Here is a 12446-nt window from a genome sequence, read left to right on the forward strand (position 1 = left end):
TTTTTTTTTTTATTAGGAAATCGATTACATATTTGTATCATTTGATATAACAGTCTTGTATGTATCGTTTAATATACATTAGTACAAAAAGTTTGTCATTATTTTCTATCAATTTTATTTGTAAAACATTTATAACTAAAGCTCCAAATTCTTAGTACAGTATCTTATGAAAGCTTATGATTATATTTTTTTGGTGTTACTTTATATAAATCCCACAAAGAATGATTTATCAATTTTAACTATTATTTGGGGCATTATGACACCCACTCTTGCTGTTGTATTTTTTGTATTTGATAGCTGTAGTGCATATTGTGGGAGTTGAAATCATTATTAACTGTAGTGCAGATTGTGGGAGTTAAAATCATTATTTTAATAGACTGGGGTGACAATCTTAACCTTAGAAATGATTTTGCTGTCTACTCTAAGCAACTGATAGTTGCGTACCAGTGGTTATTTATAAGTAGGTGGCCAACTGCAATTTGCTATCATTAAAATCATAATCTATTCTAAAGGCTGGGTGTATTATGCAATCTAAAATGTTTCCCTCCTTGTCTTACCTTTTTTAGGTGCTAAATTTGGTTTTTGCATATCACATATACTTTTGAATGAATAACCATTTATCTGTCTTTATAGCACATTCAGTTGTTGATTCTTAATTATAGTTTAGAAGAAACTAAAAGTTCCTCAGATGAATACAAGTTGTGAAAATTGCAGTGGTTGGATTGGATGAAATGTACTAAATTTGATCAATCTGGAGTTTAAGAATCGAATGTTAGCCGATACAAAGAACCAATTTTTTTATGGCATTACGTTTTACAATGCTCTACATTGTACAAAGTTAATGATCTCTGAAATAAAACTACTATTGAAAATTAAAATTTGTTATAGATTTTCATGCCAAACTTTACCTAAGGGAAGTTTGTGAGAAATAATTAGGAAAGTTGATATAGTATATATTTTTCTATCTAGTTATCCCATTCAATATTTATTTGTATATTAAAGTAGTGTTAATGTATTCTACAAAAATGTGTTTGGTATGTGTACATGAATATTATCTCATGACAAAATAAGATAATTATGATTATAATTCCTTGTACTATACTTTAATATTTATTAGGTTTCAAAATACAGTAAAGTGAAAGAGATTCAGAATTAGTTCCTTTTGTACAATAGCCTTTCAACTGGTCAGATGCCTTGGGAGCTTGGTCCTTGTGTAGAGTTCAGTATAGCCATAACACTTGATCGTTCAAAATATACCACAACTAATACTTTAGTCATTCCATTTATTATTATTGAGGAATGTAAGCCTTTAATTCATCTCTTCAAGGGAGTGATCGTAGTTTAGCTTCTTTGGTTGAATTGCGTTGGGTGTTGCTATATCCTAATCTATGAGAAGTGCTGGTAAATTTCTTGAATCTGTGACCTGAAATAATAGGAAAATTATTGTAAAAACAAGAATTAAAGTGCCTTAGATAAGAGAGAAATATGTAAGTTTATCTATATCTCGGTGCCATGTCCTCGACGTGGGCTGTCAACTACCTCCACCTGGTCCTGTCTCTAGCTCTCTATAAATTGTCCGGCTGTTACATTCTCATTTATATCCTCCTGTAAACTGACCAAAAACTTTTTTCTTTGCCTGCCTCTTGTTCTTCTCCCCTCTTTCTTTCCCATAAGGCTCAACAGTTTGATCTTTTCTCATTTTATTACATGACCAAGAAATTCCACCTGCCTCCTCCTCATCACTTTTAGAAGTGATCTCTCCTGATACACACTTCTCAATACCTCCTCATTTATTAAGTAAATTATCACTTGATGAAAATAAGTAAGTTACCTTTTCTAAGCCTTGGTTTGAGATTTCTTAGTCTTCTTTTCTCATAAAAGAACCATTTATTGTCAAAGATCCCTAAATTGTTTGGAATGTGATAAGGATAACAGATTTCTTCTGAGTGGAAGAAAAGTTGTTTCTTTGCATTAGAGGAGTAGTTTGATTCCTTTTATAATTGAATGTGCAGTAAAACAGATTCTTGGTATGATTGATTAATCCACTCTATTGACTAGGTAGTTAAGAAATTCTATTTTGTCATTCCAAAAATTAATAAAAGAAAAAGTTTTGAGAGATGAGGGACCATATGCTACAAGCATCAAAGTTCTAGGTTAAATGTTTGTATTTTGAAACCAAAATTCATCCCACTGAAATTGTAGAAGAAAGGACCATATGTCAGCCTGCAGAAAATATTTAAAGAGCTCAAGTGGATAAAATAAATGTCAGATATCATAATTGAAAATATCCCACAGACTTTCATTTGGTTTGAGCTCGTATTGGTTCCTACACAAATACAAACCATTGTCCCTCAATAGGAGTATAACTTCAGTAAAGGCGGAATGGCCGTTGAACTTTTAACGAGGTAAATACCGTATGGTTGTTGGTTAGTGGAAGGTAGGCCCCACCCACCGTCAGGTGGAGCAACCCTCTCTTCTATACTGACGTACTTCCGCATCTTGAGTCTTGCTTGTTGGATGCTTTTTCTTTTCTCTTTAAAGAGTGCTTGTACTTGATGGAGATTCTACAGGTAGAAATTCGGCTTTACCCAGGGAAATCCAGCCATAACTGCAGCTGGTAGATGAGCAAGCTGGAGCTGGATCCCCATGAACTGTGCGTTTAGTGTAGGGGCCACAACTGTTCTCGGTCATCCCCCAAGTGACGAGTGTATGATGTAGCTTCCCCTTCGGTGGGTGGAGCGCACGAAGAAGCAGCAGCAGCCTAAGAGGGATTCCTTGGCAGATTACTTAGCAACGCATAATCTGATCCGGAAGAAGCTCTATAGTTCCTTCTCATCTTTGAGTTTGAAGCCTACTGTATCGCCTTTGTATTCTTCAAGGATTGAATCCTCGGAAGGAATCTTCAAAGGGAAGGGAGACCCTGTCGTGCCCCTGAGGAGTGCTTTGAAGGAGGCAGAAGTATCACCATTCCCCAGCAAAGGTAATTCCCCCGGCCTCTCTCAAAGTACTCTCATGGCTGTGCTGCCCGACAACGACCCTCGTTAGGACCTCCCTCTTAACGAGAGGATGCTTACTGTAGGGTAGTCATTTGGCTTCAACATGATTCTATTCAACCTCTCTTCCCCTTTTATTTTTTTAGATTTTCGGGAAGGGTTACCATTGCTGGAATTGGAATTTTTGCAAAACCAATTGTGGGAACTGTAGTGGTCTTGCCACTTTTAAAAGTTGGGATGATTGTAATCTTGAAATGCTCCCAGTCCCATCAATTGGGTTTGACTTACACTTGAGCCACTCTAATCATAGTGGCATCATCCCACCTTGGTAGGGTAGAGAGTGGAAATTTAGGAGTCATCTCTCACAGGTGCCATGAGTGTAGGAATTAGTTGCATGAAAGGTTAGTGGGATCTAGAATTTTTCTCCCCTAAACTTTTCTTGTTTCTATATTTTTGGTTCATTCATATTTTTATCCCCCCCAAAAAATATAATGAATAACATTGACAATTAACCCTATCCATGAACTCCTTGATGAGCCCCCGACACTTTTGACTACCTCTACCAATTCAATTACAAATTTTTTTATTAATGACATAGGCAGTAAAAAGGATCACTCTTCCAATGTTCAGAAAAGTTATACTAAAGTAAGGAATTTGAAAGTCATTCGTATATGTGAAATGCCAATAAATTGTTATTATGAAGTATTATGGATGACTTTTAAACCATAGGGTAAAATTAGCAAAATTAGGATGAATTTAAAGTGACAAACGATAAAAAATGCATTCTTTTATGCTAAATGACATAAGAATAGAAAATTTTAATGTCCCATATCATACTGCATTTGAATTTTAGGTAGGGAAGAGGGGTGATTTTAACAGGGACCTTTATGAGTTTAACAATGAAGAAATCTTGAATATGTGCTCTAAAGAAATATGGAGGGTTCTTAAGAATCCCAGAACCTCTATGATTATTTCCACTTATTTTTGTTAAATTACTTGCTAAGCTACAACCCTAGTCAGGAAAGCAGGATGCTATAAGCCCAAGGGCTCTAACAGGGAAAATAGCACAGTGAGGAAAGGAAATAAGAGAATTAACAATCAAAATAAGAAGATATTTTAAGATAGAAACAATAATTAGAATAAATATTTTAGATATTAACTAAAAATTTTTAACAAACTAAGAGGAAGAGAAATAAGATAGAATAATGTACCCTCAGACAAGAGAACTCTAGCCAAAGACAGCGGAAGACCGTGATACAGAGGCTAAGGCACCATCCAAGACTATAGAACAATGGTTTGATTTTGGAGTGTCCTTCTCCTAGAAGAGCTGCTTACCATAGCTAAAGAGTCCCTTCTTCCCTTACCAAGAGGAAAGTGGCCTCTGAACAATTACAATGCAGAAGTTGCACTGTAATTGTTCAGTGGCCACTTTCCTCTTGGTAAGGGTAGAAGAGACTCTTTAGCTATGGTAAGCAGCTCTTCTAGGAGAAGGACACTCCAAAATCAAACCATTGTTCTCTAGTCTTGGATGGTGCCATAGCCTCTGTATCACGGTCTTCCGTTGTCTTGGGTTAGAGTTCTCTTGCTTGAGGGCACACCCGGTTTAAACTTTAAACTATTCCATATTACTTCTCTTCATGTTTTTATTTCATTTTATAGTTTATACAGTATGTGAAAGATTTAGTTTACTGTTATTACTGTTCTCAAAATAATTATTTTAATTGTTCATTACCTTTCTCGTACTTTACTTATTTCCTTGTTTCCTTTCCTAACTGGGCTATTTTTCCCTGTAGGAACCCTTGGGCTTATAGCAGGCTTGCTCTTCCAACTATGGCTGTAGCTTAGTAATAATGATAGCAATATGGGTCATGATATGATAGTTATGACTTTGTGCCAGTGTTCTTTTCTTTCATTGCTGATTTTGGCCAGAAGGGCCTCTCCAAGTTCCATGGTACTTTCGGTAAAGGGGTCGTTGAGACATGCGATGTAGCTCTTCCTGCAACCTCTAGGGATGTTTCTTTAAAACTTCCCAAACCAGTGATTAGAAGTCATCGTAGTACTGATATTGGATATCCCAGTCTCCAGATCTGACTCAAGGCTTTTGCAATTTGCCTTGCGCAAGTTGAAACTGGGTATAGATTTAGTTTGCTGGGATTTGATAATTTTGTGTTGATTATTATTGGTCGGTTTTTGAGATTTTGGTATAGGGTACCCAATCGATTTTTCAACGTCTTGATAAGGCAAATCCTAAGTCTGGATTATATCCCAGTCTCCAATGTGTGCTCTGGAAGGATGCTTTATCCTTTGCATCATGCAAGAATGTTAGGTCATGGGTTTTAGCCCAGTTCTCAACAGCTTCACCATCACTGTTTGTATGGCTCCAGGTAGTGTTGCGGTTATTAAAATCACCAATAACAAGGCATGCTTTGTTTCCAAGTTGGTGAGTTTGTGGCCATGTGAAGTTTGTTAGTGGGTTATACACATTCGTGATTCTGAAGTGTTCAGTGTCCGCCTGGACGATTTCCAGCCCTCCAGCTGAAATGTCTGCTGTTCACGATGCTGGATTTATCCCGGGCAAAGATTGAACTCCCATGGACAGGACTTGAGTGGGACATTAATAGGTACATTCCAAGCATTCTTGGGGGAACCAGAGTCTTGCGTGTCTCCTATAGACAGAGTATATCTGCCCCTAAGTTATCATGAAATTCCAATTTGGTCGTAACATTAAAGCATATGATTCTGAATTTGGTTTTAATCTTGTTTAGGTCTGGCCTTGTGCGTGTTGTAGCAATTGGTCTCCTGGGAATAAAAAAGAAATAATAATGATAATAAATTATTCAAAATAATGAGTTATATGAATACAGGACAAGTCAGGTTAAACATCCAATGTGAATGAACATCTTGCATAGAAAACAACCAGATGGGATGGGTTGCTTGTTAAAAATTACTTCAGGTGAGCGCAAGGTAGGCCTACTGAAATAAGTTTATCTGCAAACAAGAATGGGGTTATGAAAAGTGAAACAGTAGCCTACAGTTGGATGATAAACATGTGAACAGAAATTGATATTAAGGGTATAACAATTTGAGGGAATTTGGGGAAATTAGACAAAGTACATGGAATCGAAAATGTTGAATAGAAAACGGAAGAGGAAGCGTAACTAATCTAAAGCGTTGAAAGAAATTTCACACCAGCATTAAGTTGATGGTAAGTAGGATATTTATTTTTCTATTCCCTTAACTTTCGAATTCATTCATGTCGCACTAATCATATAAATCATTTATCGTGTATGTCTTCTAATCTTGCAACAGTAAAGTGTTTTATAAAGACAAGCTAGCAAAACTGATAACTATAAGTCTAGCATAATGATAAAATTTTTCTATCCTAATCTAAAAAGAATGTTACTTCATTTAAATCTCCATTTCTTTTATCAAGAAAATTATTCTCCACCATCATTTTAAATTACCTTTGTGGAAGATTTTCCCATTTTTAATGCTGCAATCTTTCGGTGTCCTGCAGATATTGTTTAAAATGTATAGAAGAAGATCCAACAGTAATAATACTAGATTATTTCCTCTAAGATTTTATGCTTTGATTGTTGTCTATGAGGGTATTTTCATTTTCCATGAAATAAATAGTCCCAACTTAAATTTGTCAGATGCTAGCCATTTTTATTTAAGAATATTAGGCTATACATCTAGAAACGATGTGTCTATAATGATCATGCTTTGGGAATATGGCCAAATAGTGCTATATACTTTTTATTTCATTCTTTTACTCTTCATTTTAATTTTTGTGTGAATAGGGACGGAGGTTGATAGTTATTCTTAAAAATTTATGACGATGAATTACCCCTCTCTCTCTCTCTCTCTCTCTCTCTCTCTCTCTCTCTCTCTCTCTCTCTCTCTCTCTCTCTCTCTCTCTCTCTCTCTCTCTACATCAATGCTTCCATTTTTTGTCAATTTGATCTTTTCACGTTTTTACATTATTTGTTAATTTATTCATGTCGTGTCCGGTCATCAAGTTAATGTGTCCTGGTTCTTGCTCACGCCGCAAAATAAGTTTGCGGGCACTCTATCGCATAATAGATATGCGCAGAGCTTTTAAGCTTATGCTTCTTAATGGAATTAAGTTTTTTTACTTGTACCATAAATGATATTATTAATGAAAATCTAGATCTTTAATTTTATCCCATTCCACCTTGATAATGGTTTTGTATAGGATTTTTGCACGTAGATGAGTAATAACCTTCCATTTGGACGTTTAATCCAAAGCTAGAAGGTTGCCAGGGCACCAGCCCCTGTCGAGATATAGCCTACCGCTAGAGAGTTATTGGGTCCTTTGGCCTGAGAGTATTACTTTGGAACGCTCTCCCTGGTTACGACTCACTGTTCCTTTTCCTACACATACACAGAATAGTCTGGCCTATTCTTTCTACATTTTCTTCTGTCCTCATACACATGTCAACACTGAGATTACCAAACAATTCTTCTTTGCTCAAGGGGTTAACTACATACATATACCAAGGCACTTCCCCCAATTTTGGGGGTTAGCCAACATCAACAAATGAAACAAAAGAAAAAGGGGACCTCTACTCTCTACGTTCCTCCCAGCCTGACAAGGGACTCAACCGAGTTCAGCTGGTACTGCTAGGGTGCCACAGCCCACCCTCCGCCGTTATCCACCACAGATGAAGCTTCATAATGCTGAATCCCCTACTGCTGCTACCTCTGCGGTCATCTAAGGCACCGGAGGAAGCAGCAGGGCCTACCGGAACTGCGTCACAATCGCTCGCCATTCATTCCTATTTCTAGCACGCTCACTTGCCTCTCTCACATCTATCCTCCTATCACCCAGAGCTTTCTTCACTCCATCCATCCACCCAAACCTTGGCCTTCCTCTTGTACTTCTCCCATCATCTCTTGCATTCATCACCTTCTTTAGCAGACAGCCATTTTCCATTCTCTCAACATGGCCAAACCACCTCAACACATTCATATCCACTCTAGCTGCTAACTCATTTCTTACACACGTTCTCACCCTCACTACTTGGTTCCTAACCCTATCTACTCGAGATACACCAGCCATACTCCTTAGACACTTCATCTCAAACACATTCAATTTATGTCTCTCCATCACTTTCATTCCCCCACAACCCCGATCCATATATCACAGTTGGTACAATCACTTTCTCATATAGAACTCTCTTTACATTCATGCCCAACCCTCTATTTTTTACTACTCCCTTAACTGCCCCCAACACTTTGCAACCTCCATTCACTCTCTGACGTACATCTGCTTCCACTCCACCATTTGCTGCAACAACAGACCCCAAGTACTTAAACTGATCCACCTCCTCAAGTAACTCTCCATTCAACATGACATTCAACCTCGCACTACCTTCCCTTCTCGTACATCTCATAACCTTATTCTTACCCACATTAACTCTCAACTTCCTTCTCTCACACACCCTTCCAAATTCTGTCACTAGTCGGTCAAGCTTCTCTTCTGTGTCTGCAACCAGTACAGTATCATCCGCAAACAACAACTGATTTACCTCCCATTCATGGTCATTCTCGTCTATCAGTTTTAATCCTCGTCCAAGCACTCGAGCATTCACCTCTCTCACCACTCCATCAACATACAAGTTAAACAACCACGGTGACATCACACATCCCTGTCTCAGCCCCACTCTCACTGGAAACCAATCACTCACTTCATTTCCTATTCTAACACATGCTTTACTACCTTTGTAGAAACTTTTCACTGCTTGCAATAACCTTCCCCCAACTCCATATAACCTCATCACATTCCACATTGTTTCCCTATCAACTCTATCATACGCTTTCTCCAGATCCATAAACGCAACATACACCTCCTTACCTTAACTACTGCACTGTAATTGTTCAGTGGCTACTCTCCTCTTGGTAAGGGTACAAGAGACTCTTTAGCTATATCACGCAGCTCTTCTAAGAGGACACTCCAAAATTGAACCATTGTTCTCTAGTCTTGGGTAGTGGCATAGCCTTTGTACCATGGTCTTCCATTATCTTAGGGTTGAGTTCCCTAGCTAGAAGGTACACTAAGGCAAACTATTCTATCTTATTTCTCTTCCTCTTTTTGAAGTTTTTATAGTTTATATAGGAAAGACAGCCTCAACTGCACCTCTCCCTCTATTGAGACCATACTGCATTTCACTATCTTCACTTTTGCTCATAATCTCCCATTAAGTATTTTCCATAAAATCTCCAACAACTTGAAAGATCACTCTGTGAACTATATTCATATTATGCTAATATTTGTGAGCTTTAATATTATTTTTCCCTTCCCTTATTTTTGAATTGTTCCTTTTCAGTACATTTCTATTATTTTCAATATGTAAACATGCATATCCACTTTACATATATTATCAATATGAATTAATAGTGAAAAAATGACGATACAGATGTCTATCTTCGTCACATGACCTTAAAACTATAATTTACTCCTTTTGAACATGACCACAGTTCCATACATGGCGTTGATCACAGAATACGCCAGTCTTTCTCCCATAAAAGAGAAACAGGAATCGATGACCCACAGAAAGAAGAAGAACAAAACAAACAGATTTCTATGAAGCAGACCTTGTTCGTTCTGGTTGCCTGGGGAGGAAAGAAATTGGACTACTAAGTTGACGAAATCACCGAGGTATAAGATAAGAATCCGAATGTTGCTTCATGGAAGATCTAGTTGAAGGAAAGCAAATCAGTGAAGCTAAGTGGCGTCATCAGAAACATGGTGTTCATATCAATGTTGGTAGAAGTTGAGGTAAGAAATTACAGTTTCGATAAACATCGAAACATTAGTTATTATTATTATTATTATTATTATTATTATTATTATTATTATTAGCTAAGCTACAACCCCAGTTGGAAAATCAGGATGCTATAAGTCCAAGGGCACCAATAGGAAAAAATAGCCCAGTGAGGAAAGGAAATAAACAAATTACTAGAGAAGTAATGAACAATTAAGATGAATGTTTTAAGCGCAGTAGTAACATTAAAATAGATCTTTCATATGTAAACTATAAAAAGACTTATGTCAGCCTGTTCAACATAAAAACATTTGCTGCAAGTTTGTACTAAGTTCAACCGATTCAACTACCTGATTAGGAAGATCATTCCACAACTTGGTCACAGCTGGAATACAGCTTCTAGAATCCTGTGTAGTACTGAGCCTCGTGATGGAGAAGGCCTGGCTATTAGAATTAACTGACTGCCTGGTATTACGAACAGGATAGAATTGTCTGGGAAGAATAAACAAAATTTTGGTAGAATATTCGTATAGGAAGCACTAAGCTTGGCAGAATATTTAGTTTGCTTAATAAATCTAGTGAAAGAATAATGGGTAAAAAGGATAACACGAATGAAAGGGATACATCTGGGTATTTTGAGGTGGTTCTGTCAACAGGTTAGTAAGAAGAGGTATAAATCTTAGGTAAGACTACTAAAGGGTAGAAGGATCCTGCTCACCCAGAAGCTCGTTAGACTATGTTAGTCTGTTGGTTATTAGTATTAGAAGGATCTTTATTATTATTATTATTATTATTATTATTATCATTATTATTATTTTATTATTATTATTATTATTATTATTATTATTATTATCTTATTATTATTATTATTATCTTATTATTATTATTATTATCATTATTATTATTATTATTAGCAAACCCACTATCTTAGTTGGAAAAGCTAGATGCTATAAGTCCAAGGGCACCAATAGGAAAAAATAGCCCAGTGAGGAAAGGAAATAAGGAAATAAACAAATTACAAACGAAGTAATGAACAATCAAAATAAATATTTTAAGCGCAGTAGCAACATTAAAATAGATCTTTCATATATAAACTATAAAAAAGACTTACGTCAGCCTGTTCAACATAAAAACCTTTGCTGCAAGTTTGAACTTCTAAAGTTCAACCGATTCAACTACCTGATTAGGAAGATCATTCCATAACTTGGTCACAGCTGGAATAAAACTTCTAGAATACTGTGCAGTATTGAGCCTTATGGTGGAGAAGGCCTGGCTATTAGAATTAACTGCGTATCTAGTTTTACGTACAGAGGGATAGACTACTGTCCGGGAAGATCTGAATGCAAAGTATGGTCAGAATTGTGAAAAATCTTATGCAACATGCATAATCAACTAATTGATCGACGGTGCCAAAGATTAAGATCTAGAAGAGGAATGGTAAGTTTAATAAACCGTAAGGTCCTGTCCAACAAATTAGGATGAGATTCAGGAGCTGAAGACCAGACAGGAGAACAATTCTCGAAACAAGGTAGACTGTAAGAATGATAACGCTTCAAAATTGACTGACCACCGAACATCTTAAAAAACCTTTTCAATAACCCAGTTGTTTGTGCAAGGACGTTCTCTTGATATTTTTTCCTCTTGCTTATTTATCGTTGCCCAGTTCCTGTTTTGCGACTGTTATCATCCAATATGCTTACCTATACCTATATACAAATAAATCACCTTAAAAATATCACCTTCCAATGTGGCGTTCTTTTCTCAATCTTTCTTTTACCTCGGGTTTCTTCTCTTACTTTTACTTTTTTACTTTGAGGGGTTTATTTCTCGCCCTCCATCAGACACTAAGAGTCTGTTCAGGCGGGCCTTAGTGTGTGAAAATAATTTCTTTCCAGTTTATGTTTTGCTCTGTATCATTATCAGTTATTCGCTACCATTTGCATTCAGGCTTAATAGTTTTCAGATCACTATTATAACACTTTCCAAAGAGATAAGTCTTCAGGTTTTTTTGAAAGCTGCCACATTTTTGCTATTCTTGACATCAAGTGGAAGGTCGTTGAAGAGTCTCGGTGCAGCATAACTGAACGTTCTTCCTCCTATTGCATGATTCACACTAATTTCGAATAGTCTATGTGGGTCATCAGCATGTCTAACTCTTACAGCAGCGCTAGTAGCTAACTTGCATCGTCATCTTTTCCTCTTATGCCCTTGCAATCTCTAGTTTCTTCAATATCTAAAGTTTCTACTAATTAACATTGCATCATCTACAATCATCAGGCTATACAATATAAATATACTCGACGCTCGCTCAAGGGGTTCACCTCTGCACTGTAATTGTTCAGTGGGTTCTTTCCTCTTGGTAAGGGTAGAAGAGACTCTTTAGTTATGGTAAGCAGCTCTTCTAGCACATGGACAGTCCAAAATCAAACCATTGTTCTCGAGTCTTTGTGTTGTGCCATAGCCTCTGTACCATGATCTTCCACTGTTCTTGAGATATTTTATTTTGATTGTTTATTGCTACTCTTGTAGTTTATTTATTTCATTATTTCCTTACCTCACTAGGCTGTTTTCCCCTGTTGTAGCCCTTGGGTCTATAGCATCTTGCTTTTCAAACGAGGGCTGTAGCTTAGTTTGTAATAATAATAATAATAATAATAATAAT

Source organism: Palaemon carinicauda, chromosome 24 (assembly GCF_036898095.1).
Source record: "Palaemon carinicauda isolate YSFRI2023 chromosome 24, ASM3689809v2, whole genome shotgun sequence".
Classification (NCBI taxonomy): Eukaryota; Metazoa; Arthropoda; class Malacostraca; order Decapoda; family Palaemonidae; genus Palaemon; species Palaemon carinicauda.